This window comes from Diabrotica undecimpunctata, unplaced genomic scaffold (genome assembly GCF_040954645.1).
Source record: "Diabrotica undecimpunctata isolate CICGRU unplaced genomic scaffold, icDiaUnde3 ctg00002720.1, whole genome shotgun sequence".
NCBI lineage: Eukaryota > Metazoa > Arthropoda > Insecta > Coleoptera > Chrysomelidae > Diabrotica > Diabrotica undecimpunctata.
The window spans coordinates 1-18,861 of NW_027313925.1; the positions used below are offsets into that span (position 1 = coordinate 1).

At 32.1% G+C, this 18,861-nt stretch overlaps 1 pseudogene; it reads left to right on the forward strand.

Annotated features, from left to right (window-relative positions):
• The first annotated feature begins 6,353 nt into the window (after positions 1–6,353).
• Positions 6,354–6,749, forward strand: LOC140432066 (rho-related GTP-binding protein RhoV pseudogene; annotated as a pseudogene).
• The last annotated feature ends 12,112 nt before the right edge of the window (positions 6,750–18,861 follow it).

The following is an 18,861-nucleotide window of genomic DNA, read 5'->3' on the forward strand; positions in this document are numbered from 1 at the left end:
TAGATCAAACAATTCCTCGACCGTTCGACCTGTCCATTGTCTAGTATTAAGCAGACAGGACAGTTGATTTCTTCTGACTCAGCTTTTATTTCACAACTCTTTCGCTGGCAGGACGCTCATGAGTTTGGCGAAATGCTGTCGGCGGTTTCTTCATGCAATATTTGCGGCTATGCGAGCAAAAATAATAATTTTTACGATGATTGCGTTTTGGAAAGTTATTGCGTATAATTTTAATCGTATTTAATATTGCTAAAGTTCTGGTTTCACGCTTTAACCGTTATAAGGTAAAAAGAAATTAATAAAATTGGATATTTATTGTTCATAATAACCGACTCAATGTTACTGAGATGCAAGATATTCAAATTGCCATAGGAAATTCCCGCGTATTAATTTTAAATAAAAAAGTACTATCGGTGAGATCTAAAGTAGGTACATTGTTTTTCATAAATTGCTTTACCATTCTGTACAAGAAGCCATAAGGCCACTTTTGGGCTGTCAAGGCAGTCTTGCGTTCAAGCAAATGTTCTTTGCTATAAATAAAAAATTGTATTTTTAAGAATCAAAGTCAAATACGATTAGGCGAATAAAATCATTGGTTTCGCAGTCAATATCCCAACCACACATACACACACACAAAAAATTGTAATTATTACTCTCATCTTTGTTACTTAACCCAAACATTTTGCAACAGCGTATCAATCAAATATATTTACATCTGACCTTGATATATTTACATAAAATGTGCTTATCAAAATCGCAAAGATAATATAGAAATATTCACTAAATTGTATTATCAGTGCATATAGATAGTCATAAAAACATCAAAACTCATTTTATTAATTTTTGATCGGCAGATGACCTTGAAAATTAACTAAAAGAGATCTTTAAAGGTGTAGTATGAAAATTTTGCTGATAGAATTCTTGGTTGGAAACCTCAATAAATTGTTAAATTTCTACAGAATACCAATAATGTTGGTTTTCTCGACCCTTTCAAATCATCTAAGAATAGTAGAGTATTTTGACAAGTGGAATCCAACTCCGAGTGCCACAAGTACCTACCTTAACATATTTCTTCCATCAAGCAATAACCGAAATTTGTTTATATGCTATTTTCAAAAGCGTGTGATTTGATACAAAAAGGTGGCCATGATACCATAATGGCATAACAGTAGCTTATTAAAGAAATATGGACACAGAAATCCCTCCCCAATGATTGGAATATTTGCATACTTTGCACCATACACAAAAAATGTGATATCTTTGAATAGAAGTTCTTTTAAATTTAGAAAAAATACTGATATGTCATAGATACTCATCACATATTTATAGATTACAAAGCAGCCTACGACACTATGAATAAAAGAGAAATGTTCAAATCAATGACAAAGCTAGGAATAACAAATCAGTTTGTAAATTTAACAAGACTAACTCTTGATAAAGTTGAATGTAGAGTACGAATTCAGGGGGAACTCTCTGAAGCATAAATTTTTGTGATATTGTGCATATCTTCATCAGTGCAGTTCCTAGAAAACTTTAAAGTTTCAATCTGTTCGAGAAATGGAATTAGAGGTTCTTTACCAGAAAATTTTTTTAATACCCCATTTATAAACAGGAACAGACTTAACAGGTGAGATTGAAGATTGAGAATAATCGAGGTTTACTCTATCAGGAGTAGAAGCAACAGGTTGGTCTACCATATCAGGTTGATCTACAATGTCAGACAAAGTACCTTCTAATTTCAACAAATCATAGCGGATAGCTTTTTTTAATTTTTCTTCGTCTACAGAAGTTGGCTGTAGACGGGAGATTCTACCAGACAAATGAGTTAAACGAGAACTGAAAGCTTTGAATCTACTATCAGATTTTGTACCTGAATAATCAGATATAAGACTTAATAGGTCAGAATAGGAAGCTAAAGCTTATTGGTAATCAACATCAAAAGATAGATTAATAGAAACATCAGAAAAACTACGGTTACTGGCTTCCTGAGAAAGAAGTCCAGCAAGGATCTTTCGTTTTTCCTCTACTGTATTTGGGACAGAGACACTCCTAATAAGAATTTCATATGATAATTCATCTGTCTTTAAATGGTTAGGTAGCATCTTGAAGAAATAATTTAAAAAATTAAGAAAGTAATTAAAATACACTATCCACAAAAACTGGTTAAGTTAAAAAAAAACAGACCACTTAAAACAGTATAAAAGTACCTACCATCAAAAAAAAAACATAAAAATATCTGAGTATAAAATATATATGCTGAAATATATAAAAAATGGTAATACTTTTTAACCCAACAAGTGAAAATATATAAAAACAGTCAAAAATATGGAAATATTAAAATTAACTGCAAATAATGATAATATGTAATTACTATTTAAATGGGAATAAGCCACAATTAAAGGTTAAAATACGTTTATTGACGTTTCAATTTCCACTTCGGAAATCGTTCTCAAAATACAAACATTAGTAAATTAAACAAATTTTGTTTTTTGTTACTTAGTGAAAAATTCTTCTAATAATTTAATTTTATCTGACTCATCTATATTGACAATTCAGACATACATTATACATTTTAAAGTAGACGACTTTAAAATGATATTGCCAATATTGTTGAGTTGCGTTCCTGGGACGACTTTACTTATAAGATAGTTCATTCGATTACATGAAATTAACTTTAACTTGAGAATATCCGTCAGAAAAGATCATAACATGTAATTCGTCTTTAAAAAGGTAAATACATGCCATGATGACAGTAAAATTCTCCTGTTAGTGATTCCATAGTAAATTATGAGGGAAAAACCAGGAAAAAAACCTCATAATACTATCCCGACATGGTAAGTATTTGATCGTGCATTTAGTTTACCTTCAATAAACACCAAATTCCGATTTTATATGTTTGTTATTTAAAAAACATAAATGATGTATTCTCTGTATGTTACTGACTTACCAATACTGGTATTTTCCTTTTAATAACTTCGTCTTTCAATATGGGTAACCAGATCCTACTACATTCTGCCGAGGAATTCGCGACACAATTGGTCTCATTTAGCATAATTAGAGCCGCTTCTTTGATTTTTCTCTTTTTACCATCCGTTTCTTTTAGGACTATATTTGAATCATTCCATTGAACCCTATGTTCATTATCCCATGCGTGTTTACATATTTGAGATTTATCAAATTCTCTATTTTTAATATAAGATTGATGTTCACTTATTCTAACATTTAATGGTCTTGATGTTTCACCTAAATAAAACTGATCGCATTCACAAGGTATTTTATAAATGCAATTCTTTGTCCTTTCTTGTTCATTGTTAGGTTTGGTTTTGGACAAAATAGATCTCAACGTGTTTGTTGTTTTGAATGTTGTTGAAATGTTGAATTTATTTCCTATCCTTTTAAGCTTTTCCGATAATCCTTTTATGTATGGTATTGTTATTTTCCTCGTATTATTCCTTGTATATGCTGTAGGATCTCGTTCTAAGTTGTTTTGTTCTATTCGATCGATTGTTGAAAATTCCTTATTTATAAACGATAAAGGATAATCATTTTTTAATAAAACAGATGTTAACAAATGTTTTTCCTCCAAGAATGAATTTTCGTTAGAACAAGTAATTTTGGCTCTATCGTATAAGGATTTAATAATTCCCTTTTTAATATTAATATTGTGATTTGATTTGATTGAATTACTTGTTTACAAAAAACAAAATTTAATTACTATTTAACTGGGAATAAGCCACAATTAAAGGTTAAAATACGTTTATTTTAAAATAAAATAAACGTATTTTAACCTTTAATTGTGGCTTATTCCCAGTTAAATAGTAATTAATTTAAAATGCCACAAGAAAATAGCTTCAGAACAATATTAAAAAACAAAATTTGTTTAATTTACTAATGTTTGTATTTTGAGAACGATTTCAGAAGTGGAAATTGAAACGTCAATAAACGTATTTTAACCTTTAATTGTGGCTTATTCTCATTTAAATAGTAATTAATTAAAAATGCCACAAGAAAATAGCTTCAGAACAATAATGATAATATGAACACACAAAAAAAATAATAAAGTATTTATTAAAGTTTGTTATTTGCCACCAAACCAAAAACCCAGAGCACAATTCCCTGAATAAAACAAGTACGGTTGGGCGCCAATGTGTAACGATAAGACTACCAAAGAGAATTGAAGTACTATTGTGAAAATAATACCTCAATCAACCATGGGAGCTTATCGTCTATACCTTGCCTAGCTCAGTATCTCAAGGGTGAGTTCGTCTTGTCTTAAACTAGGGATTGAACCTGAGTTCTCAGTTGATAGCAAATAAGACAAATGTCAACCAAACATATTTATTTAAATGAATAAAAAAACAATAATTAACCCTGCCAAAACTTAACAGTTAATAAGTGTTACTTATTGCTTCGATGGGCGGCTTGTGTGTTCTAGCCGTTGGGTCCTCCAATTAGAAGTTGTGGAATTAGAAGTTGTGGCTTCTGGAGAGCTGCAGTCACACGTTGCTGTATGTCCAAATATGCCAATAAAACCAATAAAATTTTCGATATGTCCAGTAAACCAATAAATTGTCCAGTAAACTGTCCAGTGAACCAATTAAGTTTTGATATCTCCAATAAACCCAAGAGAATTTGTAGACCATAAAAATGAGTCTTATAATAATTTTTGCCTTCTTTTATAAATTTCAAAAAGAGGCAAAAAATAATCCCACTACAGAAAAGTTGTTTTGATAGAAAGTGGGAGACTGAATGAAGTTAGCACAGATGTCATAGGATGTTGCTATAGATATCATGAAACTAGCTTGTCAGTCAACACGGAACAGAATAGTCTGCCGAACAAAAGTGAGAGGGCGAATATTTATTCTATGGGACAGAAAGAGAGAAAAAAAAATAAAGACAGAGGAAGAAGAGAAAAAACATGGGGCGCCAACTATTTTTATAAATAAAAAATAGTAAAAATTAAACTGAAGATAAAGAAATTAATAAATTAATAAAGAAATTAAAATGAAATAATTATTAAAATATAAATTAATAGAGATGTGACGTTTATAACGTTACAGCTTACCATGTCCACACTACTATTTTTTTTTATTGAAAATCATGATTATTTCCGTATCGAACAACAATTATCTTTACCCTCATTCAAGAACCGTCGTGATATACCAGAAGCTATATTTATACATATATAAGATCATACATGAATGTATTGATTGTCTAAACCTATTAAGCCAGATTTACTTTAATGTTCCCTATCAAGCTCTACGTTACCACCATGTTTTCAATATTCCTTTCCATAGAGCAACCTATGGTATTCACAACTCATTAAATAGATACATGGAGCTATTAAATGTTCTCAATTTTGATATTTTCAATAAAACTTTTACTCAGTTACAAAGATCTCTTGCTTTGTAATATGTATACTGGGATTGTTTTATTTTGTTCTTGTTATAATATTTTTAATGAATCCAGATATGTTCTCCTTCAAGCCATCCTCCAAGGAAAAATATTTGGAAAACGAGGTCCAGGAAGAAGAAGAACATCTTGGTTAAAGAACCTCAGAATCTGGTTCAATACAACATCTGTGTAGCTTTTCCGCGCTGCTGCAGATAAGATAAAGGTTGCCATGATGATCGCCAACATTCGTAAAGGATAGTCACATCAAGAAGAAGAAGATAATATTTTGTTTGTTTTTTTTTTGTATGTAAGATTTTTAGTCTCATTTTTTAAACTTTAAACATTGATTTTATATTATAAGTAATTTCAAGTTTTGAATCCTAACTGTGATATTGTATATTGTAATTTAAACTGTTAATGGGGTTATCCCGTGTATTAAATAAATAAAAAATAAATTACCTTTTAAAAAAAAACATAGCTACGCACAGAAAATGTTTCATGATATGTAAATATTAAGTTAAATACCCATTAAAAAGGCAAAAAAAAACCTTTTTATTAAATTATTAATTTTCTATTTATATTACTTAGCTTAAGTAGTTCACAGGGCCAAATCTATGGTTCAACTTAAGGTCTTGGTTTCAGTGTTTGAAAAAAATGTTAGTTGTATAATAACTTAGCTAAAAATATAACAAACTGGCGAAAACATGCTGAAATATCCGGAAAACCGAAGATTCTAAATCTTCTAAATCTAAATCTTCATTTTTTGTGAAGTCGATCTCCTGAGGCAATTTTTACATTCTTATCCGGCTAAGCTCTTTAGCACGAAATATTTATCATATTTTTTTATTTGATTCGTGTTTTTTCATTAAGTCTTAGGGCACTATTTTAAACTATTGTGTCTAAAAAAACTGATTCTTTTACTGTAATATGTAAAATTAATTACCATTTTTTTATTTTAGGATGAACTCGATCCACTTCGGCACTTATGCTACCCAGGCACCGACGTTTTTATGTTATGTTTCTCAATTGTTAAGCCTGAATCGTTCTTCTCCGCATGTTCTCGATGGGCCGAAGAACTCACCCGACAGGAAGCCGCCGTAGTCCTTGTTGGAACTCAAGCAGATCTCAAGGCTAATGTAGAAGTTCTAAATAGGCTTAGACTGTACGGTCAAAGGCCTGTCATGCAATCCGAAGCCAGAGGTTTAGCCGAAAGATTGAATGCGCCTTATATTGAAACATCAGCTCTAGCTTGTACCCAGTTGAAAGAAGCCTTTGATACTGCCATTGTGATAGCTTTGGATAGACAGAAACGAAAAACAAGACCTTGGAGGAAGCTACTGTGTTGTATCCCGTAATTTTCGTTTTTGAGGATGTAAATTTCGTTTTTGTATATAGTTTAAAAACATCTCAGAACGGTTATTCTTTTTGGAATTGATAAAACATAACCAAAATCTCCGATTATTAGTTAATTTAAAATATTTTAGCTATAATCTTTGGTAAGTAAGTCCAGAAATACATTTGTACAATAGAACAAAATATGGTTATTAAACCCAATTTCGGAATTATTTATAAATGCAAGTTTTCTAAATATACGTTTGCAATTATTTTTATCTATGGCATAATTAAATTAATATTTTAATAGCATTTGGCCTTTAGATGATACGCATACAGCTCCGTAAAACAGCCAATAACTGTATATACTTCAATCACTTTCATATACTTTCGTCTAATCGTAAGGTATATCTCTCGAAGAAAGAAAACACACTTCCAGCTCAACCATCCTAAAATTGTCTTCATTCTTCAAATTGTCAGAAGAATGATTATGAAAACTATGATCAGAATAAAAGTAGTTTTTGAATTGTTATATACCGACACGAAATTAAGAATCCTAAATACGAAGCAGAGAACAATATTAAGCCTTCTTGTCTTGGTTGGAAAGCAACCGTAAAAGTGTCTAATTTATTCGTTTTATAGCTGGAACAGGTATTTATATATATAACGAGTTTATTACAGCTGCCGCTGTTTCTCGCAACCTAGCTTCCAACGCTTGCGATCGTTCCAGTCATCTACTTGTAGACCCCTATCTTCCATTGCATCTTTTACTTCTTGTCTCCACGATCTTCTTGGTCTTCCCTTTTTCTTGCGGTTGTTGGGGATCCACTGTAACATTCTCTTTGGCCATCGTTGATCATTCATCCTTTCTACATGGCCATACCATTTCAGCCTTTTGCATTATATAGTTTCCAGGACGTCAATGTCTATGCCCATACGCTCTCCGATTTCAGTATTCCTTACTCTATCTCTCCTAGTGAGTTGGCAACATCTTCTCCAATAATTCATTTCCATTGCTTTTATTTTGGATGCGTCATTTTTATTTATTACCCAAAGCTCTGAACCATATGTAGCAATGCTTTCTATGATACTTTTGTATATCCTAATTTTTGTGTTTCGGGTGATGTGGTTATTTCAAAGTATACTATTCAGTTGACGTATTGCTGAATTTGCTTGACCAATTCCAGTAGCTATTTCTTTTGTATTCCGACCATTGTTTGTAATGTTTACACCGAGATATTTATAGCTATCAGTATTTTGAATTTGTTTGCTTCCTAGTTCTTAGTGCTTTCCTTCACCTCATACTAATACGTACTCTGTTTTTGATGGATTAATTGATAAGCCCCACTTTTGAAGATCAATAAATACCATTTGTGTCTCCATATTATGTTCCAAACGCTTTTCTATCGTTTGTTTTAGGCAGAACACATTGTCTATACAAGAACGACCAGTACGAAAGCCACTCTGATCTTCAGCGTCTTCCCAGCCATGTTCAATTCGGCTTTTAATTATCTTTCCGTAGACTCTACAGATTGAGTTAGTTACACTAAGCCCTCGGTAGTTCTTACAATCTTTTCTGTCGCCTTTATTTTTGTATAGATTGCTGATATATGCAGTTTTCCATTCTGGGGGTAGCTCTTCTCCTCTCAGGACTAAATTAAAAGTATAAGCCAATAGCTGAAATAGTTAGTCAGGGCCATATTTAATCAGTTCAATGGGTACTCCCCCCGGTCCTGGAGCCTTTCCATTTTTCATAGCGTTGGCGTGTTTTTTAATTTCTTCTGCTGTTATTTCAGTTTCTTCGCGGTAGGAAATATCACATTTTTGGTAGCCAATGGAATTCTGTTCGATCTTCTGTCAGCATTTGTTCATAATATTCGACCCATAATTCTGGGGCTATTAGAGTTAACATACTGCATTCGTTTCTATCTGTTCTACTACCTCTAATTGTTTTCCAGGCTTCTTTACTTCTTGCTGTACCCATAAAATTTTCTACGTTATCGTAGGCTTTATTCCACATTTCATTTTTGGCTTTATTTACCTCTTTTTTTACTTCTTTGTTTAAGCTGTTGTACTGTTGTCGATAGTAAGGGTCCTTTGTTGCTAGCCATTTGTTATACATATTCTTCTTCTTCCCCACAAGATCTTCTATTTCTTTATTCCACCATTTATTTCTATTTTTTATGCTATCCACTTCTCCAATAGCTTCAATTGCAGCTTCGTCAAGAGCTTTCATAATTTCGTTGTACGTATTAATTGGTGAGGAGTAAAGCGAGAATAATAATTTTAGCGGCACGAGGTTTATGTGCAGAACAGAAATTTGTGCCCGTAAGAATCATTTGTTTGAAGATGAATGCAAGAATAAAACAAAAGAAAAAAATGAAGCCTACAGAAAGATACTTACCCGACGAACTAGAACAACTGTAGAGAATTACCAAACAAAGAATAGAGAAGAAAAGCAGGTACACAAAAGAAAAAAACGAAACCACCTCCTATAAAAGGAGGTAGCCACGATACCATAATAGCATTACAGCAGCTTATAAAAGAAATATGGACACAGAAATCCCTCACCAATGATTGAAATATTGGAATACTTTGCACTAAGCACAAAAAAGTAGATATCTTTAAATGCTCTAACCACAGACGAATTACGCTTCTAAATGCAGCTTATAAAATATTTTCCGCAGTAGGTATGGCGTACGGGTCACCGTATGGCACCATATGCAGAACGGATAGGGCATGTAATGCGGATGGAACAAAATGACCCAACTAGAAAAACGCTCCTTGATAGACCCATTGGTCAGAGAAGAAGAGGAAGACCCAGAACAAGGCTCCGTGATAACATCGATGTTAATTCGATAACATCGAATGTAACAGGCGATGGAGAGAAATTCTTGAGGAGGATAAGACCCACGCAGGTTTGTAAAGCCGTAATGATGATGATGAATATTCGGCAAATAAAGCATTCCTGGAAGGAATTGAAAAAACTCTCCAAACAAGCCTGAAGTTGCACTGTCTCTGTGGATGATTTATGATCTGAAGTAATGATCTTCCAATATATTATGGCGAGCGGTTTACCCCTATAAGCAGAGCATCAACCGACTAAAATTCTTTTTGCATTTCTAATGCACCAAACCTTTTTTATTCGATTCTATATATTTTTCCAAGATGAAATGAATTTTTTTTAAATTTTTACAAGTGGGCCGGCAATTGTTATTAACAAATAACTTATACAAAAAAGCAATTTTACCAAATTGTTTCGGAATTAATTTTTTTAGGTGTATCTCATCAAAATAAACACTTTTTCTCTCCTGATAATTTTTCGAAAAATGCTTCCTTTTCGAGTTATTTGCATTTTTTTGTTGAAAAAATGCCGTAACTAGTGATTTTTGGGATTTTTTTTCTAAAAACTACTAAATGAATTACAATTTTACAGATAGCTTTATAATCTTTAAACCGTCGAGTACAAGTTAGATATTTTGACAAGGATAAATGGTTTCTATCTCGCTAAAAACGTGGACCCAAATATTTCGAATATGCCTTTCGAGAGTATCCCGCTAAGCGTGTAACAGCGGTTGAGGTGCTATAGGCGCTATAAAAAAATGCATAATAATGAAAAATTACCACCTTCGAAACCAGCATTATTACAACATTACTTAAGAGCAAAGTGGCAAATAAATGAATGGATTTAAGCAAAAAACAATAGTATTTCATCTCTTGATCCATTAACCCATGGTTGGACAATGGAAAATAATTGTTTCGATTTTAATTATTTTGAAGGCGAAACTAGTTTAGATATATTACAAAAGTATTTCTGCTCATGTACCGGAAAATGTTCTACGAAAAATTGTAATTGTATTTCCTATAATTTAGAATGCTGGCGCAGTATGTGCATGTACACCAGAGAATTGTAAAAATATTAAAAACGATTTTATTGAAGACAATGAAATCAGCTTATTAGATGGAAATCCTGTTGCTGTTGACGAAATTTTCAAATTATTGACAATGAAAACGATGTATAATTAATATTAAATTTAATTTTATTATATTTTTCAATGAAAATTAATTATATATTGCTTAATGTATTTCACTGTAATAAAACATTCAATATTATAGTCACCACGTATATTAAACGAAAAATTACATTATTATAGCATTGTAAAAAATTAATTTTAATTGTTTTAATTATAATATGGCTATATAAAAATAATTAGAAATATCTTTTTTTTTTAAATTGTACGTAATATTTGTATTGAATTAATTTTTAAATTTAAACAAAGATTTCTACGTGTCGCACGCCTGTATCGCCGCAACCGCTGTACACACTTAGCGGTAGACTGCTCGAAATGCATATTCGAAATATTTGGGTCCACGTTTTTAGCAAGAGAGAAAAAATTATCCTTGTCAAAATATTATTACTTGTACTCGACGGTTTAAAGATTATAAAGCTATTTGTAGAATTGCAATTCATTTAGTAGTTTTTTAGAAAAAAATCCCAAAAATCACTAATTAAGGCATTCAACAAAAAAATGCCAATAACTCGAAAAGGAAGCATTTTTCGAAAAATTATCAAGAGAGAAAAAGTGTTGTATTTTGATGAGATACACCTAAAAAAATTGATTCCGAGCAATTCGGTGAAATTGCTTTTTTGTATTAGTATTGTTAATAACAATTGCCGGCCCACTTGTAAAAATAAAAAAAAAATACATTTCATCTGGAAAAATATATAGAATCGAATAAAAAACGTTTGGTGCATTAGAATGCAAAAAGAATTTTAGTCGGTATATTCTGTTTCTAAGCGTCTTTTGAGGGGTAAACCGCTCGCCTAAAAGCGATTCTTAAAATTTTCAAGCTTATCTATTTATTATCTTTTATTTTATTTTGAATCACTTCGATTTAATTCCGATAAAAACATTCATCATATTTCTCGGGCAAAATTCGTAACAATGCATTATAAAAAAACATTATTATATACACGCGCTATCTCAGAGTAATTTTTAGTGTAAATGATATACGCTGAAAGCAAATGTATTAACTAAACCTGTAATGTAATTTCATCGCAGTACCACTTAATTTAAAAACAATGGCTTTCCTGTCTACTAAGGAAGTACGCACAAACAGTATTAATTTCACTAGCTTCAGCGTGATAACTAAAAATGGCAAGTATTGTATGAAAACATTTTATTTACTTAGTGACCATATTTTGTTCGATTTACGGAATGCCGTGTTATTTATTTTTAATAAGTAAATAATGCTATAGCAATTATAGGCTGTAAAATAATTGTAGTCTCTCTTAATTTTTAGTTTTTAGTATCTGACTGAAATCCTTCCATGTATTGTGTTATTTATTGTAAGAAATTTGACTGTGCTCATCTAAATAATAATATAATAGAATAACAGTTCGTCGAAATGGCGAGGTTTGTAAACAACTAGTTATGAAATTGGCGGTTACTTGATGTAAATTCGTGTTTAATATGTAACATAAACAAGATACTGTTTTTAATTTTCAAAGAATACATTAGTCAGATTGACATATTAGCTTCTTCAGAAGAATGATAAATTTAAGGCTCCCCCAAACCAACGCGAATTATTCGCAGCGGATTCGTGACGGAAAGTTCACAGTCGAATTCCTGACGGAATTCGTAAAGAACTTCATATTGAAGCGAATATATTCGCGTCATACTCGTATGTGTCTAGTATTGAGAAGAGTTGGTGACAACGAAAAACAAAGAATACTACTCAGTGATCTCAATTCTTCACAAAAATGTATACATCATCAGATGAAGAAGAAGCTCTTGTAATGTTAGCAATGAAGGACGACAATTCAAGGTAAAATTATTATCTATAGTTATCCTAAAACAACAATATGGACTATATTATGAATTTAATCTTAGGAAAAGAAGAAAATGGGTTCATGATATTAATCTAGAAAGACTGAAATGTGGGGAATATCACACGCTGATGCCTCAATTACGAAAAGACGATAAAAGATGCTACATTTATTTTAGAATGACAATAGATTGTTTCGATGAACTGTTGCACCTTGTAGAAAATGATATTAGAAAATCAGACACGAATTACCGAGAAGCTATTTCTCCCGAAGAACGGTTGGCCATAACATTAAGGTAAGAAAATGAAAAAAAAAAAACTGCAGGCATTATTTATATCATTAATTTACTACAGTAAAAGAGAATAAGGATCAAAATAACTCTAAAATATACTTTATGTATTGTAAGGGTCAAAGGAATTGACATAGTTGGAAACTGATGGATTATGAAAAGCTGCTTGGTTGCAACTCTGCGCCAAGTTATGTAGTGTAACATAATTATTTTCACAATTCACTTCATAGAACCCAGAAGTATTCGATTGTTTAGGTAATGCAGTGTCATTTGGTGAAGGTAGGGATACAACCGAAATACTTCCGACGGAAGAGGGGTTTTGATAGGTGTCTGTACTTTCAGCTCTAGATTGATGGCTATTCAAAGAACTTTCCTCCAATTGAAGCAACTCCTGCTCCATGATAACTTGCGCAATCTTCATTTTTGTTTCAATTTGCCTTCTAGGAGAGAAAGATTTTACCGTAGAAGCATGAGCCAAAAACAGTTGATCGGTAGCATCATGCACTACTCTCTTTTTGCTCTCAAAATAACTGATCATATCTTTCACAGATGTGGATGGCTCAATTTTTTCACATGCGAAACCACTGCGAAACTGATAAAAACGCTGTCGAGTGCGAACTAAGGTTCCGGACGAATAAATACGCAGACAAAACGCATGCCCGAACGACGAAAATCGTACTTGTCTGAACTTGTATACTTACCACAGTGGAAACAATTCAATGCGAATCGTATGCGGTACGGAATTCCGCAGGTAATGCGAATTTTCCGCGTTGGTTTGGGGGAGCCTTTACACGGACGATTTATACGCTAAACATTTATGAAAAAAAAGAGAATTTTTACACTATAAGTACACTTCGCGTCCTATAAAACTACTTTTACTCCAGTCTGGAAAAAAATCATTAATTTCACGTAAAAATCTTATACAGATATTTAAAAGTTATAAAAGGTATATGAAGGGTATGTACAGCGTTCTTAGTCCCATTGCTGGATGTATAATTTCCATCGTTTTATGTTCTTAGCTATCAGCTTCCAATCTCTGATTCCCATCTCTCTGACATCTCCCATCACTACATTTCTCCATTTCTTCCTTGGTCTTTCTCTCTTTTTTTGCCCTCAGGTACTCTCCAAGCAATATTCTTGACTAGTCTATTACCTTGCATTCTTTCTAGATATCCGAGCCATCCTGGTGTACGTTTTTTCACCACTTTTGTTATTGTAGGGTTAGCATACAAATGGTACACTTCTGCATTAGTTGTTCGTCTTCTCCATTCTCCTCTACTACTTTTCCACCAAACATTCTGCGAAGTATATTTCTTTCCCATGCTTCCAATCTGTTCTGTATGGTTTTGTTCATAGTCCATCTCTCGGCAGCGTATAGCATTGTGGGTCTAATTATAGTTTTGTATACTCTTATTTTTCTATTGCGAGATATATGTTTGGCTTTAATGATTTTGCTCATGACTCCAGCATACCTGTTGCTCTGGGTCAATCTCAGGTTGATTTCAGATTCTTCCTTACATGTCTGATGAATAAGAGTAACTTAGTACATATATTCATCCACCTTCTCGAATTCTACAACTGATTCATACTTTACCTCCAATTTAAAGGATCCCCTGGTGTTTATTTCTTTTTTGCTCGAGATTTTCATGTACTTCGATTTATTAAAATCATCGAACCAGTGGTTTTTTCTAAATCTTTTTGTTCTTTTTATGTTCTTCGACGTTGCTTCATTTATAGTGTTTGTCATTTTCAAGAACTTTTATTGTATATTACTTACAGTAGTACTATCTTGTTTGACATAGGTTTCTTGTATATCCTTTTGATAATCCAGCACTATCTTAAATTTTCGCAGTTTTTCAAAATTAAATTTACTTTGCACTTTCTTTTCCCGTTTATGCCTTGTAATAAATGCTTCTCTCGTATTATTTCTAACCAAAAAATGATCTGAGTCTACGTCAGCCCCTCTGCACGTTTTCACATTTGTTAATAAATTGGCGAATTTCTCTTGTATTAAGATGTGGTCTATTTGATTAGTTTCATTTGATCCCGGAATTTTCCACGTTCCTTTATATATATTTTTTCTCCTGAAATGCATAGGTACTCATTATTTTCGTCCTGTCTTCAATTGCGAATGTAATCAATCTTTGACCGTTATCATTTGTATTGATATGTTTACTTTAACTCCCTGTTATGTTTTTATATATATATATATATATATATATATATATATATATATATATATATATATATATATATATATATATATCTTCTCTTCCGACCTTTGCATGGAGTCGCCTATAATAATTTAAATATCTTGTCTGGACATTTCGTCAGACAATGACTATAATTCTTCTTCTCCTTTTTCTTCTGTTGGAGCATGTATATTTATCAGCGATATCATGTTCTCTTTTCCTTTGACTCTAATTCTGTCAGATTTGGCTAAGAATCGTTTTAGCTGCTTCACTGCTTCATGTACCAGAAAACCCATTGCAAAATTCTTATTATTGTCTCCACTTGTATAAAACGTGTATCGACTAATCTTTTCAATGTTGTTTCCAGTCAAATGTGTTTCTACTATTGCTATGATATGTATTTTATATTTTTTAAGTTCTTCTATAAGGTTAATTAATGCTCCCTCCTCGTATACTCCGCTAATAAAACGCTGTGATTTTAAGAATAAAATGCTATTTTGGTTCCTATTGGTCATAAAAGGTTCTGTTTTTTTTAAGTGAATTTTTTGACCGGTTTTTGATTGAGTTTACATCTAAGCGTGTGTATAAGAAGTCAGCTCTTTTTTAAATTGTTTCTATTAAAGAATTTAAAGTTTGTGGGGAGTTTTGACATTCATTTTAATGCTGATTTTCAATAGTTTTATTTTATGTTCTATTCTTCAAACATTCATTACAATCCATATTGAATATTATTAAATTGCGAGAAATGTTTGTTGTATGGTTAAATCTGACTGTAAAAATTACTTTATAGTGATAGAAGTTATTTTTAATACTATTTTAAGTTAGTAGACTCATTTATCCATTTGCTGTTTTTTCTTTGTTTTCGTAATTCGTTGTAAACAATTCGAAAAATGGTAATTTTTATTTCAATTTTACTATTCAAAATTGTTTTTCTTTAAACAGTTTAAATCTATTATAGTATTATTGAGAGCCAGTCAATTAATATTTTTATGTAAACAGTTACTTCCATTTTGTGATAAAAAAATTATTAGCAGCAATCTTTGAATTAATGTAAAAATATCATTGTTTTAAAATTGTTTTATACTACTTAATCAATCAGCTGACTAATGACCACACTGACTAAGATCAGGTCGGAGTGTTTATATTTCACACGAACAGAATCCTTGAGGTGATAATAGAACAAAAACATGTGCTGGTTTAATTACTTCATAAAATTGAAATATTTTTAAATCCCGAACATTTTTACAACTATTTATAACAATAAGACTAATTCAGGCAGTGATTACTATTAGTTTTATTGGTAATTTGAAACTAAAAGTATAGTCTAGACTGTTATTGCTGATCTCATAGTCTTCTTCCTTTACCATGTCCAAATATTAAACATTATACATATAATCATATATCATAAGTGGATATCTTGTGATACTACTCTTGGAGGTTTTATAGCTAGAAAGTTCTTGTTCGGCTTTTTTTTTTCACAAGACATTTGGTCGTAAGACCTTTGTACCAAACCCTGTTTGTTTTCATTAAACTCCTATGGCCTCAACGAAAGCCAACAGTTTCCTCATTAGTAGTTTAAGGATCTTTTGTGGTTCAATCCACAGTTGGCCAGTGAATTTCTGCCTTATATCATCTTGTTTTTTTTTGTTTGTTGTTTGTTGAGGTTTATCAAATTTTCCGAGAGTTTTTATCAATATTTTTGATTGTTTTCTTAGTCTTCTTAATTTGGATTTGTCCTTGAGTGACTCTTCTCAATTCTTTTGATGATTCCTTTTTAGTCACTTTTACACGTCGTGTCTTGCTGCATCTTTTTTTATAACGCCCAATGGTTCTGGGCCTACAAGGGTTTCTTTCGAGTCCTTTTTTGCCAACAAATCTGATCGTTCATTCACATGCACCCCTTCGTGACCCTGTATCCATATTAAAGACACTTTATTGTCCTTTGCCAGGTTGTTGAGAAGATCTTCGCAGTTCCTAACCAGTTTTGATATGGTGAATAGATTCTTTATGGATAGACTAGCCACTTGGGTATCTGTATAAATGTTGATTTTCTTTGCTTTTGGGATCTCCATTCAGGATATAACACATAATTAAAAATCAGTATAAAACTTTACATGGAGTAATACAAACGAACATCTAATGTATTATTAATACATAATGTAAAACATTTCATTCATTCAGTAAATCATCAAAAACTCCAGGGAATCGCCTTCGGGGGCATTCTTCAACAGTGTGACGGACGGTCCGTCGTTGCGCACCATAGTCACACTTAGGAGTAAGGGCTTTTCCCCATCTATATAAGCTGTCAGCACCTCTACCGCTGCTTGTTCTTATTCTGTTTAGCATTTTCCATGTATTGCGGGTCAGTTCAAAACCTGGCGGTTTCTGATCGATACAGGCCATTTGGTGTGCTTCCTGTGGTGAATCGCTCTCCCATTGTCTTCTCCAAGCGTTGGTGAGGTTAAAATGTTGCTGATGTAAGGAGTTGGCTCTTAATAATGGAGGATATCTGGAGCGCAGTCTGTTTATTTATATATCAAGCTTATGGTGGATTGGTAGTTGATGGTTAGTATACCAAAATTTCATAATTTTAAGTTAATCCCTTTCAAAGATAAGACTCGTTGCCAAACTGTTTTGCAACCCTGTCTAAACAGTTACGATGTTTGTATTTTCATGATAAACCTTCGAAAGATTTTAAAGCAGTGGTATTTTTTATTAACATCTTGTAGAAAATTTATTGTAATTGTTATTATAGACTCGAGAACATCATGCTGATATTTTAAAACCGGTAACTGTGCAAGTCTCTAACTAAATACATAAGAAAGATCAATAAAACTCTGGATACCAATACCGAAATAAAGTATTTCTGTATTATTTTTATTTGTAATAAAATATCAGTAATGTTTTATATACTCTTTTATACATAATGTAATTTTTAAATATTTCTTAATAAATATTTAAAATAAGTGTTTTTTTTTTTTATTTTTAATCTTATCTAAAAAACAATTCTTTTTTAAAATTTTTGTATGTAGGTGTGACGTATATTGTGTTCTAGAGTAATTAAATTATATTCAAAATAACATGAAACTAATGAAGTGGTTGACGCCACTTAATAATATTAAAACGCTATCTTTAAAAATATCTATGTTTTTAAATGTTTTCTATATACCTTATGTGCATAGTGCATATGATAATGAAATTCATAATTTTACTCCATAAACTCCAAGCAAAACGAATAAAAACAAAGATATTGTGATAGTAATGGGAACTTTAATACTCAGGTTGAAAAAAGAAAAGTCGATGGATGTGTTGGAGAATTTGTAGGTACTAGCCAAGAGAAATGAAAGAGGTGATAGGCTTCTAGATTTCTGTCAAAATGAATATTTGGTTATTATGAATCATCATCATATAACGGGGGTCCTACGGCGATTGCCGCTTCCCGCATTTCAGCCTCCATATTTTCCTATCTCTCCAATCTCCCTCTTCTAAGCCTCTAGATTGCATTGTTTTTGTAATTTCTCTTCTCCAGGAATTTGGTGGTCTTCCCCTTTTCCTTCTTTCTGGCGGAACATACATTAAGGCTTTCTTTGGCCACCGCTCCTCCTCCATTCTCATCACGTGACCATACCATTGTAATTGCCTTCCTTGTATTCTATCTGAAAGAGTATCTCTAATTCCTGTACGGTTTCGTATTTCCTCATTCCTGATTCTTTTCATTCTCGATACTCGACATGACCTTCTAAGATAATCCATTTCCACAACGTCTACTTTATCTCGTTCATTCTTTGTCATCGTCCAACATTCGGCACTCTGAGATAGCGCGT